Source organism: Aquarana catesbeiana, linkage group LG03 (genome assembly GCF_042186555.1).
Source record: "Aquarana catesbeiana isolate 2022-GZ linkage group LG03, ASM4218655v1, whole genome shotgun sequence".
Classification (NCBI taxonomy): domain Eukaryota; kingdom Metazoa; phylum Chordata; class Amphibia; order Anura; family Ranidae; genus Aquarana; species Aquarana catesbeiana.
This window is the reverse complement of record NC_133326.1, coordinates 595,025,364-595,048,308: the sequence shown is the minus strand read 5'-3', so window position 1 is coordinate 595,048,308 and position 22,945 is coordinate 595,025,364.

The window sequence follows — 22,945 nt, the reverse complement described above, 5'->3', positions numbered from 1 at the left end:
AGTGGCTAAGGCCCAATTTTTCAGACCCTGTTTAACAGGGGCGTGTAATTACAATCTTTGATGCAATATTTTGCAAGGAGGGTTCGTTGCTGCACTCAACTAAGGTATCTGTGAGGGGTTGCAGTGTAGTGGCACCAGCACCAGTGCCTAAGGCCCAATTTTTCAGCCCCTGTTTAACAGGGGCATGTAATTACAATTTTTGATGCAATATTTTGCAGGAGGGCTCATTCCTGCGCTCCAACTAGAGTATCTGTGAGGGGTTGCAGTGTTGTGGCAACACCACCACCAACCCTGTTCAACAGGGGCATGTAATTACAATTCTTGATCTAATATTTCACAGCAGAGCCCGTTCCTGCGCCCACAAAGAGTAACTGTGAGGGCTGTTGTGGCAACACCAACACCTAAGGCCCCAATTTCTGCAGAGTATATAGGGCAGGCACCTACTTTCAAACATCCAACTTACAAACGACTCCTACTTGCAAACGGAAGGACACAACAGGAAGTGAGATGAAATCTACCCCTAGGAAGGGAAATTCTCTCCTAAAAGAGTTACTATTGGAAAAACGTGTCTCCTCTCCACTGATGCTTTATCACCAATCACTAAAAACCCCAAATTGTCAAAAAACATTTCTCATTGGGACAGAAAGTAAGGTAAAATCTTCTGAAGAGGTGCACAGACAGCAAAACAAATGTCACAGGGGTGATAACCCTTCCCTATGTTTTCCAAAAAGCTTAAAAATAGATTTTTTGGCTGGAGCTACACTTTAAAAATGTACCAGTTCAAAATTACAAACAGATTCTACTTAACAACAAACCTACAGTCCCTGCCTTGTTTGCACTGCCTGTATACTGCTGTTCAGAGGGCCTGGGGCCCCACACCTTTCCTTTTCCTTTTTTTAATTTGGGTGCGGGGTTCCCCTTAATATCCATACAAGACCCAAAGGGCCTGGCAATGGTCTGGGGGGGGGGGGGTACCCATGCCGTTTGTCTCACTGATTTTCATCCATATTACCGGGACCGGGCATTACATTAAATCTGTAAGCAGTTTTAAATGACTTTTATTACTTTAAAAATGTCATTTTGTGCAGGGACTGTTCTAAGCACGGGAAACATGCGCCACTTTACAGGCATACTATAGACACCCCCCAGGTACGATATTTAAAGGAATATTTCACTTTTTTTTTTTCACTTTAAGCATCATTAAACGGCCGTTTTTAAAAGTTTTTTTTTGCATTGATACATGTCCCCTGGGGCAGGACCCAGGTCCCCAAACCCTTTTTAGGACAATACCATGCAAATTAGCCTTTAAAATTAGCACTTTTGATTTTGAACGTTCGAGTCCCATAGACTTCAATGGGGTTCTAACGTTCTTGCGAATTTTCGGTCAGGTTCTGGTGCTAACTGAATCGGGGGGTGTTTGGCTCATCCCTACTCAGGAACACAACAAAGAAACATTCGACAAGCGAAGACGAGGTGAATTAATACTGGCACCTAGTGACTTGGTGTGGCTATCCATGGTGAACTTGAAGACGGCATGCCCTTCAAGGAAGTTGGGCCCCAAGTTCATAGGCCCATTCCCTGTTAAAAAGAAAATCAATGAAGTTGCTTATGAACTAAAACTTCCGAATTCACTGAAAAAAACCTTCTGTCTCCAATCCATTCCCTGGTCGAAGTTCGGATCCTCCTCACCCTGTTATAGTAGATGGAGAGGAGGAATTTGAAGTGGAGTCAATCCTGGATTGCAGGAGGAGAAACAACCAGAACCAATTTCTGATTAAGTGGAAGGGGTACAGACCCAAAGAAAACTCTTGGGAGCCTGAGGGGAACATCCACACTAAGAGTCTGGTTCAGTCCTTTAAAAGGTCCCATCCAAAGAGGTTTGCCCGAATGGGCATGCGGAGGCTGCCCCTTGGGGGGGGCAATGTCAGGAAGATCATGCCAGTAACATGCACTCCAGGCACATTCGCGAGTGCCATTGTGCATGTGCTCACGCGCAGGAATGTACACACGCATGCACTCCAGTTGGCACCAGGTGGGCTATTTAAACCTGCCTGTCACATACAAACTTCACTGCTCTACAGCGTTCTGTGTGCCTTTACCTGATCTGAGACTTTACCTGTGAATACCCGGTTATCCGTAACTGTCCCAGCTATCCGCCTGCATCCGACCTCTGGCCTATTCTTGACTATTCTCCTGCCTGTTCCTCTGGTCCTTCTGCTGCCCGCTTGATATCTGACCCGGCCTGCCTGACTACTCTCAGTGTGTTCCAGTTCCAGCCTGCTTGCCTATCAGCTGTTCCTGGTTCCAGTCCAGTGTTTCAGTCCCAGTCTGCCTCCTGTTCTGGTCTCCTGCCTCCTGCAAGGAATTCCTGGACTTCTGGTCTGACTTTCTCTGGCGTTGATCCTGCCAGGCACTCGTACCACTCCTCACTCTTGTGCCTTCTGTTACCTTACCAGGGGCCGCGAGTGGGAGCCATAAGGGAGGCCTCCCTCTGCAATTCGGCTCAAGCCAGTAGGTATGTCACACACAGTGAACAAAAACATATTTGGGGGGAACACCCTAAAATGCGTTTAAATTCTATATGGTGCTGCTATAAGACCAACAAACAGTACAAAACAGATTACAGCGCACACATTCAAGAATGACATTTATCTTGCAAGGCTAGTTAAAAACACCTGAACATATTCAAAAAAATACGGGGGTTTGGTCACACTATATGGTCATATAGTGCTAAGCCCACTTACTGCGTCAAAGTACCCCGATTAGTGGGTCCTACCCTAGTAATAGAATGAAAGATCCTGCGTCTCAACCATGGGAGCCAAACTCCTCTATGTGGGAGAACTGAAGGGATTCCTCCTATGCACTGGTGGCCACTAATATGAGGTAATGAGGAGGGGGAGGGGTGCTCCAGCCCAAAAAACCTGGTCAGGGTCTACTACAATATACAAAAACATATTTGGGGGGCACACCCTAAAATGCGTTTAAATTCAAGATGGTGCTGCTATAAGACCAACAAACAGTACAAAACAGATTTATCCTGCAAGCCTAGTTAAAAACACCTGAACATATTCAAATTCATATTAGCACTAATTCATATTAGCACTATATGACCATATAGTGTGACCAAAACCCCCATATTTTTTTTTTTATATGTTTTTAACTAGTCTTGCAGGATAAATGTCATTCTTGAATGTGTGCACTGTAATCTGTTTTGTACTGTTTGTTGGTCTTATAGCAGCACCATCTTGAATTTAAACGCATTTTAGGGTGTGCCCCCCAAATATGTTTTTGTATATTGTAGTAGACACTGACCAGGTTTTTTGGGCTGGAGCTCCCCTCCCCCTCCTCATTACCTCATATTAGTGGCCACCAGTGCATAGGAGGAATCCCTTCAGTTCTCCCACATAGAGGAGTTTGGCTCCCATGGTTGAGATGCAGGATCTTTCATTCTATTACTAGGGTAGGACCCACTAATCGGGGTACTTTGACGCAGTAAGTGGGCTTAGCACTATATGACCATATAGTGTGACTAAACCCCCCATATTTTTTTGAATATGTTCAGGTGTTTTTAACTAGCGTTGCAGGATAAATGTCATTCCTTTAAGTGTTCACTGTGTGTACAAAACAGATTACATCGCACAAACGCAGATGAAAACCGTTGACGCGTTTCAGCCTATAAGGCCTTAGTCATAACCCTACCCTGTTCCGGGCACATGGCTTGCACCCCGAGGACACTCTAAAGACAGCCCAATGGAGCTTCTCAGCCGCAATCACCTGATTGCAATTGCGTGAAGCTTCCTATAGACAACTGTGTGTCCGGCGTCTGTACACACTTAAAGGAACACTTTTTTTTGTTCTTCATGACTAGCTTGGGTTGGGGTGGGGCGGCACTCATGCACCCCCTATTGACAGGCCGTCACTGACCTGCAAGTGTATTAGCTTTGGAATTTGGTCGAAGTAGAGGGATGTGTGTTTTATACCTGCTAGAAATGTTTTGTTTTAAACAGGAATTTTGTTTGCCACCTGTCTGGTTGTGCAGTGTGACATTTAGCAGTTGCTGAAATGTAAGATTTTACTTTAAGGCTAAGCTCTCCTTTTCCAGAAAATAGTTTATGCAGTCAAGGGACCCCCATGGATATTATAAAAATCTATGCAGCTTTGTAAGATGATTATTTCATTTTATTTGTATTTATTTATTTTACTTTTCTAAACCAAAGTTTTTTGAACAAACTAAAAGGGAATAGTACAAAGTCAGGTGTGCGGTACACAAGATCCAGAAATAAAACAGTTTTTTAGCTATATGGTCTTTATATCATATGGCAAATAACTAATGCAATATGAGATATAGTAGCTATAAAGACTGAAATCAGTACTGCCCCTATGTTAACAATATATTTTGCATTATAAGGCTGGTTGGTGGTATAAATATATATTATGTACTCAATAGTAGCTTTTGATTTCAGGCAGGAGTATGATTATATGTTTCTTATATCACATTTGGGACATTGAATTGCGTTTGTGAGTGCCCAATTTTCTATCAATGCCGTAAAGAGATTTGTCCATCCTAAACCCACACGCATCCTGCGCGGGAAAGTCTAAAAAACTCTTAGTTAGCAACCCTCATGTCCTGACTTGTTGCTAGAATATGAAAATCATTAGATGTTCAATCCCAGCACTGCAGGAGTGAAACTAATGTTTTTTTCGTCCTAGCAGCAAGTCAGGATGTGGGAGTTGCTAATTAGGATTTATTTAGCTAGGCTTCTGAGGGGATCCAAATGGCCCACAGGTAAAACAATAAAATAAATGTTCATTTTACAAAGCTGCATGCATTTTTAATATCTACTGGACCCCCCTGACTACATAAGCTATTTTGTGGAAAAAGGTGAATTATCCATTAAAGCCTAATTTAAGTCCCATTTTTTATTTGTATAACTCTGTACACCATCATTTTTTGATGGCAGAATGTTTTTTTGCTTGGAAATACAGTTTTAAAATGCAGCTTTCTCCTCCACTGTTTAATGCTGGCATAGATGTGTAACACACACAAGTGCCCTCCCATTGACTTGTATTGCAGAGAAAATGTGGGATCAGATCAGATCAGGATTGTAGTGCAGTGTCCCACCACTCTCCATGATCAGAGGGTAGGTGTGAGCTCTTTTAATTTCTCTCCACACAATCCCCTGAATTAGACATGACCAGCACATTAGGGATGAGCAGAACAACCGCCGGTTCAGTTCGCACCAGAACCTGCGAACGGACCGAAAATTCGCACGAACGTTAGAACCCCATTGACGTCTATGGGACTCGAACATTCAAAATCAAAAGTGCTAATTTTAAAGGCTAATTTGCATGGTATTGTCCTAAAAAGGGTTTGGAGACCTGGGTCCTACCCCAGGGGACATGTATCAATGCAAAAAAAAACTTTTAAAAACGGCCGTTTTTTCAGGAGCAGTGATTTTAATGATGCTTAAAGCAAAAAAAAGTGAAATATTCCTTTAAATATCGTACCTGGGGGGTGTCTATAGTATGCCTGTAAAGTGGCGCGTGTTTCCCGTACTTAGAACAGTCCCTGCACAAAATGTCATTTTTTAAAGGAAAAAAAGTCATTTAAAACTGCTTGCGGCTTTAATGTAATGTCGAGTCCTGGCAATATGGATGAAAATCGGTGAGACAAATGGCATGGGTACCACCCAGTCCATTACCAGGCCCTTTGGGTCTTGTATGGATATTAAGGGGAAACCCGCACCCAAATTAAAAAAGGAAACAGCAGTATATATGCTCTGTACTCTGAACAGCAGTATACAGGCGGTGCAAACAAGACAGGGACTGTAGGTTTGTTGTTAAGTAGAATCTGTTTGTAATTTTGAACTGGTACATTTTTAACGTGTTTAGCTCCAGCCAAAAAAATCTATTTTAAGCTTTTTAGAAAACATAGAAAAGGGTTATCACCCCTGTGACATTTGTTTTGCTGTCTGTGCTCCTCTTCAGAAGATTTCACCTCACTTTTTGTCCCAGTGACAAATGTTTTTTGAAAATTTGGAGTTTTTTGTGAAACAAGGATTGGTGATAAAGCATCAGTGGAAAGGAGAAATGTTTTTCCCATATTAACTCTTACAGGAGAGAATTTCCCTTCCTAGGGGTAGATTTCATCTCACTTCCTGTTGTCTCCTTCCGTTTGCAAGTAGGAGTCGTTTGTAAGTTGAATGTTTGAAAGTAGGGGCCTGCCCTATATACTCTGCAGAAATTTGGGCCTCAGGTGTTGTTGTGGCCACAACATTGTAAGCCCTCACAGGGCCCTGCTGTGAAATATTAGATCAAGAATTGTAATTACATGCCCCTGTTGAACAGGGGCAGAAAAATTGGGCCTTTGGTGGTGCTGTTGCCACAACACTGTAAGTCCTCACTCGCTCTTGGTGGGCGCAGAAACGGGCCCTGCTGTGAAATATTAGATCAAGAATTGTAATTACATGCCCCTGTTGAACAGGGGCTGAAAAATTGGGCCTTAGGCACTGGTGCTGGTGCCACAACACTGCAATCCCTCACAGATACTCTAGTTGGAACACAGAAATGAGCCCTGCTGCAAAGTATTGCATCAAAAATTGTAATTACACGCCCCTGTTATACAGGGGCTGAAAAATTGGGCCTTAGGCACTGGTGGCGGCGCCCAGAACCAAAAATATTCTTACAAGCTATCAGCGTGGTCATTGAGGAGGAAGAGAATAATTACTTAGGATAGTCACTCAGCATCAGCATAGGCAGTCTTTGAAGGGATCTGAGATTTCAAAAAAAATTATTTGGTTACATCAGCATCAGGTGCTTGGTAGCTGTTGGTGATCCAAGACTGATTCATTTTTATGAAGGTCAGTCGATCGACCGTGTCGGTGGACAGACGCACCCTGTGATCAGTTACAAAGCCTCCAGCAGCACTGAATGTGCGTTACAAAAGAACGCTGGATGCAGGACAGGCCAGTAGCTCAATTGCACACTGTGCAAGCTCTGGCCAGTGATCCATCCTCAAGACCCAGCAACCCAGAGGATTTTTGGTGGGAAAGGTGTCCAAGTCAAATCTTGCCCCTAGGTATTCCTACACCATGTAAAACAGATTCTGGTGATGGTTGCTGGAACCGATCATACCTTGGGGCTGTGGACTAAAAAATTGTCTGAATGCATCGGTCAGACGGCCACCTCCACTGCTCCTTCTTTGACTGACCGAAGCCTCAGCAACACGTTGTCCAGAAACAGGAGTTTGTAACCTCCCAGTGTCTGGGAACGCGTTGCACAGACCTTTCTGCAAGGCCTCCCGAAGATGTTTCATCCTCTGCGACGGCAAGATAAGGTCCGCAACCTTACCCTTGTAACGTGGATCAAGGAGGGTTGCCAGCCAGTATTGGTCCTTCACCTTGATACCACGAATACGAGGATCCTTCCGCAGGCTTTGCAGGATTAGGGAGGCCATGCAGCGTAGGTTTGCTGAGGCATTCGGTCCGGAGTCCTCTGGGTCACTAAGGACGACATGGTCCACAGCCACCTCCTCCCAGCCACGTACAAGTCCATGTGTTTCTTGGGACTGATCCCTTAAAGTCCCTGGGGCCAACATATGGCCTCAATGTCCCTTTCTTTCTTAAAGACTGCTGCTGATGCTGAGTGCCAGGCTCCACCTCCATACTGACACAATCCTCCTCCTCCTCCTCCTCTTCCTGTGTGATCGGCAGGCACGCAGGAACACTGTCTGGATAAAGGGGGCCTTGAGAGCTAAGGAAGTGCCCTGTCCATTATTCCACACAGCGTGTGCTCCAACAGGTGGACAAGGGGGACAGTGTCACTGATGCATGCACTGTCACTGCTCACCATCCTCGTGGCCTCCTCAAATGGTGACAGGACAGTGCATGCATCCCTGATCATGGCCCACTGGCGTGGGGAAAAAAAACAAGCTCCTCTAACCCTGTCCTGGTGCCATAGTGGCACAGGTACTCATTGATGACCCTCTGCTGCGTGTGCAGCCGCTGCAGCATGGCCAACGTTGAGTTCCACCTGGTGGGCATGTCGCAGATTAGGCGGTTCTTGGGCAGGTTAAACTCCTTTTGGAGGTCTGCCAGCCGAGCACTGGCATTATATGACCGGTGGAAATGTACAAGACTTTCCTGGCCTGCCTCAGGACATCCTGTAAGCCCGGGTACCTGCCCAAGAACCGCTGTACCACCAAGTTAAGGACGTGAGCCAAACAGGACACATGGGTCATTTGTCCCTGTCGGAGGGCAGAGAGGAGATTGGTGCCATTGTCGCAAACCACCATTCCTGCCTTAAGTTGGCGTGGCGTCAACCACCTCTGAACCTGCCCCTGCAGAGCTGACAGAATCTCTGCCCCAGTGTGGCTCCTGTCCCCCAAGCACACCAGCTCAAGCACCGCATGGCATCTTTTGGCCTGCATATTTGCGTAGCCCTTTGAATGGCTACAGAGCATAGCTGGTTCCGAGGACCAAGCACAGGAAGAGGCCATGGAGGAAGAAAAAGAGGAGGGGGTGGAGGAGAGAGGTGTGTCACAATAATTAGTAGTGGCATTTTGGAGGCGTGGTGGCGGAACAACCTCCAACACTACTGCACCTTGTCCTGCATCCTTCCCAGCTGCCAGCAGAGTCACCCAATGCGCGGTGAAACTTAGGTAACGTCCCTGTCCATGCCTGCTGGACCATGACTCAGCGGTAATATGCACCTTACCACTGACTGCCCTGTCCAGCGAGGCATGGACATTGCCTTCCACATGCCGGTAGAGAGCCGGAATCGCCTTCCGTGAGAAAAAGTGGCAATTGGGTACCTGCCACTGAGGAACCGCACATTCCACAAACTCACAGAAGGGGGCAGAGACTACCAACTGAAAAGGTAGCAGTTGAAGTGCTAGCAATTTTGCCAAGCTAGCATTCAACCGCTGGGCATGTGGATGGCTGGGAGCGAACTTATTTCGGTAGTGCAGCAGCTGGGGCAGGGAAATTCGCCTGGTACAATCTGACATTGGTGTACCGAAAGCAGATTGCCCATAAGTACTTGGCTGTGACACACTTAATTCTACACCTTCATTCCTCTCAGTGCAGGTCTCAGAGAGGACTGAAGGTATAGTGGGGTTGGAGATCTCAGCTGATAAGGAGCAAGGAGAGGTCCTCTTTTTTCTTTGGTGTGGGTCTTTTAGATACACTTGCCAATGAACTGCATGGCAGGTCAACATATGTCTGGTCAAGCATGTGGTGCCCAAGTGGGAGATGTTTTGGCCACGCGAGATACGCTTGAGACATATGTTGCAAATAGCAGCAGTGCGATCTGATGCACTCATCTCAAAAAAGGCCCACACCAAAGAACTTTTGGAATAACGCGCAGAGACAGCAGCGCCCTGCACATGTGGAGCTTTGGGGTGTGATGCAGTCAGTGTGCTGCCCTTAGGCTGGCCCCTGGAGGGCATCCTGCCTCGTTGGTGATGTGCCTCCTCCTCCTCCTCTCTCCTATCAGGCACCCACGTTGAGTCAGTGACCTCATCAGCCCCTCCCTCCTCACCACTGGAGCAAACCTGGCAGTATGCTGCAGCAGGGGGAGCATGACTGCCAGATTGCTGTCCTTCTTGGGCACCGCCTCTGTCCGTGCTCACGTTACTGCCTTCATCTAGCTCAGTATCATTATCAGAGCCTTCTAAACGCTGGGTATCCTCTTGGAGCATGTACCCAACACTGTGGTCAAACAGTTCGAGGGACTCCTCAGGAGGACATGGTGGGGCTAGGGAAGGAGTCACTGATGCCATTGAGCTGAGGGAAGAGGCCGCGTTGGCAGCTGCTTTACCAGACAAAGTACCCTGAGCATGGGTGAGAGATGATGAGGACGGCTTGGTCATCCACTCGACCAGGTCTCCCGCATGTTGCGGCTCAACGTGGTCAGCTGCCGAAAAAAAGGCCAAGCGTGTCCCACGGCCACGTGCTGATGAGGATGTACCGTCTCCACGACCAGCACTGTTGCCTCTAGACACAGAGCCTGCTTGTCCTCTTTTATTGGCTTGTGACTGTCTGCCTCTCCTTGTTGGCCTTCCAGACATACTAATGGCCTGTAGCTGCACTAAATTGGGATATATATATATATATATATATATATATATATATATATATATACTGATACTGCAGCTAGCAAAATCAACTGCCTGCCTGTAGTATGAGAACACCACCAACCTTCTACAGGTAGCTTTAGCTGAACACTGTGCAGAGCTCGCAAAAAACTAACTTGTAGCTTATTTCGCTGCCTGCGGTAGTGATAGGATCAGGAAAACACCACCAACCTTCTACAGGTAGCTTTAGCTGAACACTGTGCAGAGGTCGCACTACACTAACTTGTAATTTTAGCTGAACACTGTGAGGAGGACGCACTACACTAACTTGTAGCTTTAGCTGAACACTGTGCAGAGGTTGCACTACACTAACTTGTAGTTTTAGCTGAACACTGTTCAGAGGACGCACTACACTAACTTGTAGCTTTAGCTGAACACTGTGAGGAGGACGCACTACCCTAACTTGTAGCTTTAGCTGAACACTGTGCAGAGGTCGCACTACACTAACTTGTAGTTTTAGCTGAACACTGTGAGGAGGACGCATGACTGTTGGATAACAGATATGCTTAACATACCCTATTACCCCATCTTTTACCCCATTACCCCAATAACTAAGACCACACCAAAATTGGAGTAATAAAAGGCCTTAGCAGCCTACTTTATTTAAACAAATAAATCTTTTAATTAGAAATATAAACATATTTACATTAACTGCAACTGAATATCTCAAGCGTTGGTCTGCGCAATCTCTTAATAATCAAAACATGTCCATAACACACTTGCACTGCGGCCCCATCAAATATATACCATAGGCCTCAAGCCGACAAGCTGGCACAGAGACTAACCAATGACCGCAGTGCCCCATTATCACTTCCCGGCTAACCTCCGTTAACCGGGAACCACCATAAGGACCCATATCAACTTTTTCTGCCAAACCAACTCTTACTTTAGTAATTTTCCTTCTTTTGCACAGACCAACGCCCGCTCTACCAGGATCTCTCCTCGTCTTCAACCTGTAAGAGAATAAAACACCATCCTCCAAACGCAAATTCCCTTCACCGATAAAAAGGGGTGGGTGGGCGGGAACTTTCCTCCACTCTTCTGTTACTCCCCCAGGGCGGGATTACCCATTTAAGGCTTCCCTTAATACCTCCCCCTCGGCTAACTCCAACCCCTCCTACCAGCTTGGTTAACCCTACTGCTCCCAAAGTCATGCACGCCCTGCACCTAGGCATTGCATGCTGCTGTTCCGGGCTCTCCTTGACTGTTGGATAACAGATATGCTTAACATACCCTATTACCCCATCTTTTACCCCATTACCCCAATAACTAAGACCACACCAAAATTGGAGTAATAAAAGGCCTTAGCAGCCTACTTTATTTAAACAAATAAATCTTTTAATTAGAAATATAAACATATTTACATTAACTGCAACTGAATATCTCAAGCGTTGGTCTGCGCAATCTCTTAATAATCAAAACATGTCCATAACACACTTGCACTGCGGCCCCATCAAATATATACCATAGGCCTCAAGCCGACAAGCTGGCACAGAGACTAACCAATGACCGCAGTGCCCCATTATCACTTCCCGGCTAACCTCCGTTAACCGGGAACCACCATAAGGACCCATATCAACTTTTTCTGCCAAACCAACTCTTACTTTAGTAATTTTCCTTCTTTTGCACAGACCAACGCCCGCCACAGCACCCAGGAATAACACCTTAATCATGGGTGCCCCTCCACACCCGGAGTGCTCTCTGTATGCCGTCTTGTAGGCCTAATGCCCACAAGTCTATACCAACTTCATTCAAGTGCACTCCATCCGCTCTCAGATACCTCCATGTCTCAAACTCTAGCTCAAGGTGCCTAACCGCCACACCCCCATTATTTACCACAAACTTACTAACCGCCCTGTTTATTTTCTTACGGGCCCTATTCACACCCTCTACCGACCTGGCCATTCTCCATGACATCCTAGCCACCATGTCAGACCAGACAATGATCATGTTAGGGAAGGCTTGCTTTAACCGCCCTACATCGAGCATGATGTCACGCAAGATATCTACCATGGCTCTTAAGCCCAAATCGTTGCCTCCTACATGGATGACTAATACGTCCGGGGGACTGTCCCTTTGTGCATAGCGATGCACTTCCGGCACCAATCTACCCCACAACATGCCTGGGATCCCCAACCACTTAACACAGGCCTCCCATTTGCTAAAACCCAATTGCCTACCCTCCTTGCGGGCGTCCCCTCTCCGAGCCCCCCAAGCCACATAGGAATGGCCCATTATCCATACCATCCCCGGCACTGCACCTGAAAATAGAAGAACACAAAAGAAAAAACACCATACCGTGAGCCCCGGTTTTGTTCCACATTTGCTTGTTACCCCCATTTACCAAAACCGCAAGCCCCTGTAACCTACTACAAGTTTACCACCATATGGGGGCGCACGTATGATAGGAACCTATTAGATTCCCACCTCCCAATTCGCTTAACTGCCTCCACGTCCATACCATTTCTGGCTGCCTCCGTAGCGGCCCCAATCCTAAAGGAGTGAGACGAAAAACCCTTCTCTGCCAGCCCCAACCCCTTAATACATTTATTAAAAACCGTTACAAACTGAAATCTAGACAGGAACTCACCCCCCTTATGGAGCAACAAGGGGCCCATTATCGCAGGACGGACCTTCAAAAATTCCCTGACCCCTGTTACCGGGCATAATAGTGATCCCGCAATTGGATACACCTCAACCCTTCTCCCCCTACCTAGTTGATCAGTCTTTGAGCGCCGTAGCCACAACTTCAAACCCTCATCACCCCATGACATCTCCTGATACATCAACCCCCCTGGTGTGGTTTTAGAAGGGCTGACCAGTTCCCCTATCCGAAATGCCCCAAAAAATGCCAATAAAAAGGCTGCCGTAAACAACACAACTTCATAACTGGACGTACACACCTGAAACAACTGATTTACTATCCCCTGCAGGATTTCAAACGGCCTCCTGGCATCTCGTCGAGAAATCGACTTCCTATAACCCTTCATTGCCTGCCTTATCCAAAAATCCTTTGTCCAATCTGGCCTACCTTGTAGCTTAAAAAGAAACGCTAAACCAGCTACCCTCTTGTTAACCATTGATGCGGACACACCTTCCTCCATTTTTCTCGATATATAGTACAGTACCAGCAAACGCATGTCCTGACCAGCTGGATCCTCCCCCACACTATCTGCAAACTCACTCCATTCCTTCCATACCTTCGTGTATGCTGCCCATGTCGCCCTACTCACCGACTTCTTTATCCATCCTGCTATGGTGCAAATGCTATCTCCCACAGCCATTCGGGACAGGGTACCCCTTGTTGTTCCGCATCCGGCGCCAACTCCCGGAACCTGTCCCACTGGAAGCGAGACAACGCATCAGCGATGACATTTTCAACCCCCGGTAAATGTACAGCATGCACAAACACATTTAGTTGCAGACAGCGCAAGACCAAATGCCGCAGCAGCTTAATCACTGGCGGCGAGGACGCCGTACTCCTGTTAATCACCTGCACTACCCCCATATTGTCGCCATGGAATCGCACCTTCAGATCCCTGAATGATGCACCCCATAGTTCCACTGCCAGTACTACTGGAAACAATTCCAGTAGCACCAAATTCTTTGTGAATCCTGCCTCAACCCAGGACTGAGGCCAAGGCCCAGCGCTCCACTGGCCCTGAAAAAATGCCCCAAAACCCGTGGAACCCGCTGCGTCCGTGAACAGTTCCAAGTCAAAATTGCTGACTGGACCCGACATCCAAAACGCCCTACCATTAAAAGACTCTAAAAAGGAATGCCACACCCTCAAATCTGCCCTGTGCGCTTCGGTTAGACGCACAAAATGTTTTGGCGATTTGATTCCACTCGTGCTAGCCGCCAGCCGGCGACTGAACACCCTCCCCATGGGTAATATGCGGCATGCAAAATTAAGCTTGCCCAGTACCGATTGCAGCGTCCGCAGCAGTACCTTACGCAATCCCAAAAGCCCTGCTATTTCCCTTTTAAGGTCTTCTAATTTATCGTCCGGCAGCCTGCATTCCATCGCCTCCGAATCCAGGACAATGCCCAAAAACGTGATGACCGTGCAAGGTCCCTCCGTTTTATCAGCAGCCAATGGAATGCCAAATTTTTCTGCAATGTGTTCCAGTGTGGCCAGGAGCACAGCGCAGATGCGCGAAGAAGCCGGACCCATACAGAGAAAATCATCGAGGTAATGAATTATAGAATTCACCCCCGACACCTCTCGTACCACCCATTCCACAAATGAGCTGAATTGCTCAAATATCGCACACGATATCGAGCAACCCATGGGTAGGCATTGGTCCACATAGAATTCATTGTCCCAATGACACCCCAATAACCGAAAACTCTCGGGGTGTACCGGCAACAGCCTAAAAGCGGATTCCACATCCGCTTTAGCCATCAAGGCCCCTTTCCCATATCGCCGTACCCATCCCACTGCCGCATCGAATGAAGTGTAAGTCACCGAACACTCCCCTTGATCTATGGCATCATTAACGGACCCCCCTCTAGGGAAGGAGAGGTGGTGAATAAGCCTGAATTTGCCCGGTTCCTTTTTGGGAACCACCCCCAGAGGCGAAACCACCAAATCTTTAAATGGCGCCTCCGGGAATGGACCGCCCATGCGCCCCAATGCAACCTCCTTCCCCAGTTTTTCCCTAACTACTTCCGGATGTTGCATTGCAGACTTTAAATTGCGTGACACTGGGGGGATAACCGTTAATGAGCATGGGATCCTGAAACCCACCGAAAAACCTTCCTCCAACAATTGCGCAGCTTTCTTGTCAGGATACCTACTTAGAAATGGTCGCATCTTTTCCACTCTCACCGGGGTCCTCCCTTTTGCTTGCAGCCTCTCCTGGACGGCCCTTGCCCTGCTTAAAACATCTAGATCCTGGGTGAGACCCCCCGCATCCTGAACACTCGTTTTTATACTTACAAATGGCGCCAAACTTGCAGCTCCCTGTGTTGTATTGCCAGCACAACCCCTTCTTGTTTCCGACCGACTGTCCCTGTGCCGAAGGGCCGCCGGTCCCCCCTTGAAAAAACTGATTGGAGGCCCTCGCCGTAGTCATCAATCTCATCCATAAGCTGATGTCCTTATGGTCCCACCGTAATGCCGGCCGCACTGCCCTCCGCTGCCGAAACTGCTCATCGTACCTTAGCCATGCTGTACCCCCATAGACCCTATACGCTTCTCCAATCGCATCCTGGTAACAGAAAAGAGCCGAGCAATGCTCAGGTTGCTTTTCCCCGATGACGCTCGCCATAATCGCAAACGCCTGCAACCAGTTGGCAAACGTTCTCGGTATCAAGCGGTACCTCCTCTTCTCTTCATCCTCCTTTTTGGAGTCATCTGGCTTCACCCTATCCAGGTTGAATTTCTCCAACGGTAGCAGCGAAAAAATTTCCACGTACTCACCTTTCCACAACTTCTCACGCACCTCCTGTTTCAAATGCGACCCTAACGGTCCCTCATAGCACACATATACCTCACATTTTGCGGCGTCAGCCAACCTGGTTATGTCTTGTCTACCCGCAGCCTCAACCACCGCCGCCGTTTTTGCCGTCCCTTGCGTGCTCTCATTCACCGGTACAACCGCCACGGGTGCTGCCACCGCTCCCGTGCCCACTGCCGCTATTCCTGATGCCCCAGCACCCCCGACCGGCGGTATCCAGGATGCCACCGGTCCTGCGGGAGTCTCAAATCTTTTCACCAGCTCCTTTATCCCTGCCAAGAAACCCAGTAGACCAGAGGACTCCCTGCCTCCCTCCGATCCCTCCACACTATGAACCCCGCTCATACCTACCCCACTGGGCCCCGTACTAGGTATAACACGATTAAATGGTGTAAAATGTGACTCACCCGGCTGCACAGGCGTAACCTCATCAGCCGACCCTCTGATGTCCACCGCTGATGTGTTCCTGGACGGCGGGTTCGGCTCCTCCTCTGACTCGGACCACTCTTGGGCTGTATGGCGCTCCTCCACCTCCTCTTCTGATGATGAGGGCCCACCCGGCCTGGACACCGTGGCTGCCGCTGGAGCTTGGCCTTGCTGTCCCCGCCTCCGCGCATCTCTCCGGCCATCCGACTTCTGCTTCGCTTTTCCCGGGCCGGCGTACTGTGCCTCAGCCCTGCTGATGTTCGGGTTAGCTGCCCTAACAGGCCGACCCCGATCACTCCTCCTGTGATGCCCTGCCGCGGAAACTGCAGGCCCAGGCCTCCCTCCATGTGCTCCTCTCCGTGCTTCTTCCATACTTTTTCTGGGGGCGGGGCTTGCGCTCGCCTCTGCTCTGGTCCTAGGCCGCACCGCTGCTCCCCGGGCCTCTCCACTTCCAGGCCGCTGTGCTGAGGACCCCCTCGCTCCTCCGCTTGCTCCTCCCGCCATTCGCTTCGCCGGTGGGCCCACCGGGAGTCCGGCCGGACCCCTAGGCTGCCGCTGATCCGTCCTCCGCTGTTCAGGGGAGAACCGCTCGGGTGGCCGTGAACGCCGCGCCCTGCTGGTGCTGATCTCACCCCCGCTCGGAGCTGGCCCCGCTCTCTGGATGGCCTCCGCGATCGTGTCCTGTAGCCAGGCCGCCCCTCTCACAGCCGCTTCTGCCTTCAGCTGCTCCATCATTTCCTCCATCTCTGCCATGCTGCTCTGAACTTTCCTCCACTCTTCTGTTACTCCCCCAGGGCGGGATTACCCATTTAAGGCTTCCCTTAATACCTCCCCCTCGGCTAACTCCAACCCCTCCTACCAGCTTGGTTAACCCTACTGCTCCCAAAGTCATGCACGCCCTGCACCTAGGCATTGCATGCTGCTGTTCCGGGCTCTCCTCTACACTAACTTGTAGCTTTAGCTGAACACTGTGAGGAGGATGCACTACCCTAACTTGTAGCTTTAGCTGAACACTGTCCACTACACTAACTTGTAGTTTTAGCTGAACACTGTGAGCGGACGCACTACACTAACTTGTAGCTTATTTAGCTGCCTGCGGTAGTGATAGGATCAGGAAAACACCACCAACCTTCTACAGGTAGCTTTAGGTGAACACTGTGCAGAGGTCGCACTACCCTAACTTGTAGCTTTAGCTGAACACTGTGCAGAGGTTGCACTACACTAACTTGTAGCTTTAGCTGAACACTGTTCAGAGGACGCACACACTAACTTGTAGCTTTAGTGAACACTGTGAGGAGGACGCACTACCCTAACTTGTAGATTTAGCTGAACACTGTGCAGAGGTCACACTAAACTAACTTGTAGCTTTAGCTGAACACTGTGAGGAGGACGCACTACACTAACTTGTAGTTTTAGCTGAACACTGTGTAGAGGTCACACTAAACTATCTTGTAGCATTAACTGAACACTGTGAGGAGGACGCACTACACTAACTGTAAATAGTCTAGCTGCCTGACTGTGGTACTAATAGGATCAAAAGAACACCTGCAATTTTCCTCAGGTAGCTGTAAATACTGTAACAAGACAAGCCTGCCTGTCAGTAGGAAGATAACAGGAACGGATCTAGATAAACTGAATACAGTGTATATATATATATATATATATGTATATATATATATATATATATATATCTACACACACACAACACCTGGGATGCATATATATACACAATACACTGTAAGTGCAGCTAACTCACTGACTGTCCTGCCTGATCTATCTAACTTAAATCAAATGACACTGTCTCTCTGTCTATCTATCTCTTTCAACGCCAGAACACACACTACACAGGGCCGCCGCGCAGGCGGCCTTATATAGTGTGGGGAGTGTACTAAATCCACTGAGCCATAATTGGCCAAAGCCTCCTTGGCTTTGGCCAATTACGGCTCTCTGTTCAGACAGCGCTGTGATTGGCCAAGCATGCGGGTCATAGTGCATGCTTGGCCAATCATCAGCCAGCAATGCACTGCGATGCCGCAGTGAATTATGGGCCGTGACGCGCCACACGAATTTGGCACGAACGGCCCATATCGTTAGCAATTCGGTGAATGGGCGAACAGACGATGTTCGAGTTGAACATGGGTTCGACTCGAACACGAAGCTCATCCCTACAGCACATATGTTTCTCTGCATCCTACTCTTGGCTGCTCAGATAGATCATACCTGAAGGTACCAAAGGTGGCGGGGTATTTGATCTGCAGCCAGGTGTACAGTCCAATGTTAGTCCTGGCTTGCTTGCAGTCTGGCTGGAGCGCAATAGCACGCAGCTTCAGGAGAAGACCCAGCCACTCCAGAGAGTTTTTCTCTAATTGCTTCTAGAGTAATGACTTTTACATTGTGTGGCCTTGAATTTCCATCCACCCACATGTGTTACCAGCCCTGAGACACTATCTCATGATCTCCTGTGTTACCAGTTCTGGGATCCCTCCAGCTGCTCAACTGTGTTATTAGTACTGACCTGGACTTTGATTTGAGAGTGAGGGACACTGTCTGTGAGGATAAGCACAAGTAGCTGTTTGTGTACTTTACTCTTTACTTAACCCCTTGGCACCAAGCGCCTCCCAGTTCTGTAAGAGTCATGTGACTGATGTGATTGGCTATCACAGCAGTCACCTGATTGGAAAGCTCCTGATCATAAGTATGCATAAGGTGCTTACTGATCCCCGCTAGGCTATCATGCTGGGAGCGTGCATGGAGTGCGCTCTTAGCGCTGTAAGTTGTTTACACAGGGCGGCATACAGTATCTCACAAAAGTGAGTACACCCCTCTCTTTTTTGGAAATATGTTATTCTACCTTTTCATGTGACAACACTGAAGAAATTATGCTTTGCTACAATGTAAACTAGTGAGTGTACAGCTTCCATAACAGTGTCAATTTGCTGCCCCCTCAAAATAACTCAACACACAGCCATTAATGTATAAACCGTTGACAAAAAAAAGTGAGTACACCCCTAAGTGAAAATGTTCGAATTGGGCCCAAAGTGTCAATAATATTTTGTGTGGCCACCATTATTTTCTAGCACTGGCTTAACCCTCTTGGACATGGAGTTCACCAGAGCTTCACAGGTTGCCACTGGAGTCCTCTTTCACTCCTCCATGACGACATCACAGAGCTGGTGGATGTTAGAGACCTTGCGCTCCTCCACCTTCCGTTTGAGAATGCCCCACAGATGCTCAATAGGGTTTAGGGCTGGAGACACGCTTGGCCAGTCCATCACCTTTACCCTCAACTTCTTTAGCAAGGCAGTGGTGGTCTTGGAGGTGTGTTTGGGGTCGTTATTATGTTGGAATACTGCCCTCTGGCCCAGTCTTCAAAGGGAGGGGATCATGCTCTGCTTTAGTATGTCACAATACATGTTGGCATTTATGGCTCCCTCAAATAAACTGTAGCTCCCCAGTGCCGGCAACACTCATGCAGCCCCAGATCATGACACTCCCACCACCATGCTTGACTGTAGGCAAGACACACTTGTCTTTGTACACCTCACCTGGTTGCCACCACACACACTTGACGCCATCTGAACTAAATAAGTTTTATCTTGGTCTCTTTAGACCACAGGACATGGTTCCAGTAATCCATGCCATTAGTCTGCTTGTCTTCAGCAAACTGTTTGTGGGTTTTCTTGTGCATCATCTTTAGAAGAGGCTTCCTTCTGGGATGATGGCCATGCAGACCAATTTGATGCAGTATGTGGTGTATGGTCTGAGCACTGACAGGCTGACCCCGCACCCCTTCAACCTCTGCAGCAATGCTGGCAGGCCCAGAGAGTTTTTTGCCATGAGGTGCCATGTTGAACTTCCAGTGACGAGTATGAGACATTGAGAGCGATAACACCAAATTTAACACGCCTGCTCCCCATTCACACCTGAAACCTTGTAAGACTAACGAGTCACATGACACCGGGTAGGGAAAATGGCTAATTGAGCCCAATTTGGACATTTTCACTTAGGGGTGTACTTACGTTTGTTGCCAGCGGTTTAGACATTAATGACTGTGTGTTGAGTTATTTTGAGGGGACAGCAAATTTACACTGTTTTTTTCTTTTTTTTTTTTAAATAAAGTTTATTGAAATATCAAGAAAATACATCAAACAGTAAGAAAAAAAGAGCAAAACGCTCAACGTGTACATGGTGTAGTATTTGTACAGCAATTACAAAGAATGACTACAGCAATTCGTCATAGGCCCTTTTCTTAAAAAAAAAAAAAGAATAAAGTAACCAGTCGCTATGGACTTAGGAATTCTCGTCACCAGAGCCCCGTCTGGGAACTAACTGCTCTGGTGAACTGGGAATCTCCAGGCCCGCATCACTACCCAATGTGATAAAATGCTTAGAAAAAAGAGGCAAAAAAAAAGAAACGTAGAAAAGGGGGTTAGTGTCTATGTGATAGTTGAATACTACAGTAATATCCTACTTAAACAAGCAACAATTAGTCAAAGAAGCGACCTGGTGGATTGAACTCTTAAGGCAGATTGAACCATAGCCAGTTGACCAGGACTGGAACATATTATGCCTAAGGATCAGAGGAAAACAGTGTCTGGGGATCTACCCTGAGAACAACCCTTAGGCTTAAAACATAATTAATAGAGAATATCGAGAGCCAGAGGAGACAATATTGAAAAGAGAAAATGCTGGAGGGTGAAAGGAGGAAAGAAAGAAGGAGAGAGGGAAAGAAGAAGTGGGAGAGGACGAAGAGAGTAGCTAACCATAAAGGATAAGGGAAGGAAGTGCACAGGAGACCACCATGAGAGGGAGACTGGAGGCCGTCCAAGGAGGAACCGCACTCATGAACTATCGATCACACATACAGGGGATGTCCAATGAGGGTGTTCCCAAGGTTCCCAAATAATCTTGAATTTGTCTAGGGTATCCAGAATAGTATTGGATATCTTTTCTTGCAACATAATCCAAGAAATTTTTTGTTTAGCTAACCGAATGGACACTTTCGGAGACTTCCAGGACCGGGTGATAGTCATTTTGGCTCCCAAAAGAATAAACCGAATCAACTTCTGGGTATGCTTGGGCATTTTGGGGATGGGGCCATTAAGTAAAGCAATAGTTGGATCTTGTTTCAGTGCACAACCACATGTTCTGCGGATGAGGGAGAATATCCTGTTCCAAAACATTCTGATTTTAGGGCATTCCCATAGTATGTGTAAAAGCGTGCCTGTATGAGTGCAACCTCTAAAACAAAGAGGTGAGGTTTGCGGGTAGAATTTGGCCAGTCGTGACGGTACCAGATACCAGCGTGTAAGAATTTTCAGACCAGCTTCAATTAGAGAAGTGTTCACAATACCTTTGAAGGAACGGGCAAAATTAGAATGCCAAGCGTCTAGTTCCCAGCTGAAGTCAAGGTCCCGCTCCCAGCTCATCATGTACGCCGCTTTCTCTGTGGGCTCCGCTAGCGATGAATAAATGAGAGAGATACCTCCTCTTTGTCTAAGGCCGAAGCGCACCATTGTTCATAGGGCGTTACTGAAAGATGGTTCTCACCACTCTTCCATAACCGGTTCAAAAAATGTGATAGTTGAAAAAACCTAAATTTTTCGGCAGGGGGCATTTCAAGTTTAGAAGTACAGTATGCTAAAGTGAGGGGACCATTAGAGTTAAAGAATTGTCCAATTCTGTAGAGGCCTTTGTCTAGCCACCATTTGAAGGCTCGGATGTCTAAGCCGGGGGGAAGTTGGGGTTCCTGAAAATATGTGCAAGAGGGTGCCAAGTAGATATAAGGGGTTTTAGTTTATGGAGGGAGTCACATAACTTCATTGAATGAGACAAAGTGGGAGCTAGTATAGGGGGGCGTTTTTTGGGGATTTTTTCCAAAGTAAAAAATCTAAAGTAAAATTAGGGGCTGCCTCTCGTTCCATGTTCACCCAGTCTGGTTTAAATCCCTTTATGTAAATTGTGGAAAATTGGCTCAACTGCGCTGCCTGATAGTACCACCACAAGTTAGGTACCCCCAGGCCTCCCTTCTTTCTGGGTCTAAAAAGCACCTCTTTAGAAAACCTGTGGCCCTTTTTGTCCCAAATAAAGCGAGTAATGGCTGATTGTAAGCGTTGAACGTGGGATTTGGGGACCGGAATGGGTAGGGAATGGAAAAGATATAAAATCCTAGGTAGTAGCGTCATTTTGACCGCGTTCACTTTGCCTAACCAAGAGAGATTATAAAGCGACCACTGAGTCAGATCGTCAGTGAGCTTTTTGAACATAGGAAGAAAGTTATGTTTAAACATTAGTTCAATACTAGACGTGAGGTTGATGCCGAGATAAGGGATGGAGGTTGAATTCCACGAAAATGGAAATTTATTTCTTAGGTTATTAACAATGTCTTGGGGGGTGGATACATTGAGAGCGACTGATTTGGAGACGTTAACCTTAAGTCCGGAAGCGAGTTCAAAGTTGTGTAAAAGTTGAATTATATTGGGGGTAGAAATTAAGGGGGATGTGATGAACAGGAGGACATCATCCGCAAATAAAGCGCATTTGTGAATAGATTGTCCGCAACGGACTCCATAAATGTCCGGATGTTGTCTTATCGCGATGGCTAAAGATTCGATAGCCATCGCGAAAAGAAGGGGGGAAAGGGGACATCCCTGCCTCGTTCCCTTCTGTATAGGAAATTTGTCGGAGAGGTGTCCTTGTATTCTAACCTGTGCTTTAGGTTGGTGATATAGCGTTTCCAAAATATTAATGAAGTTTGGGCCAAAACCCCATTTACGTAGAATCGTGAAAAGGTAGGGCCAAGCCACCATGTCAAACGCTTTTTGGAGATCAATGGAGAGGAGGAAGCCCTCCTGAGGGGGGCCCCCATCCCACCCAGACTTCATTAGGGAAACTGCATTTATTGCTCTCCGTATCTGGT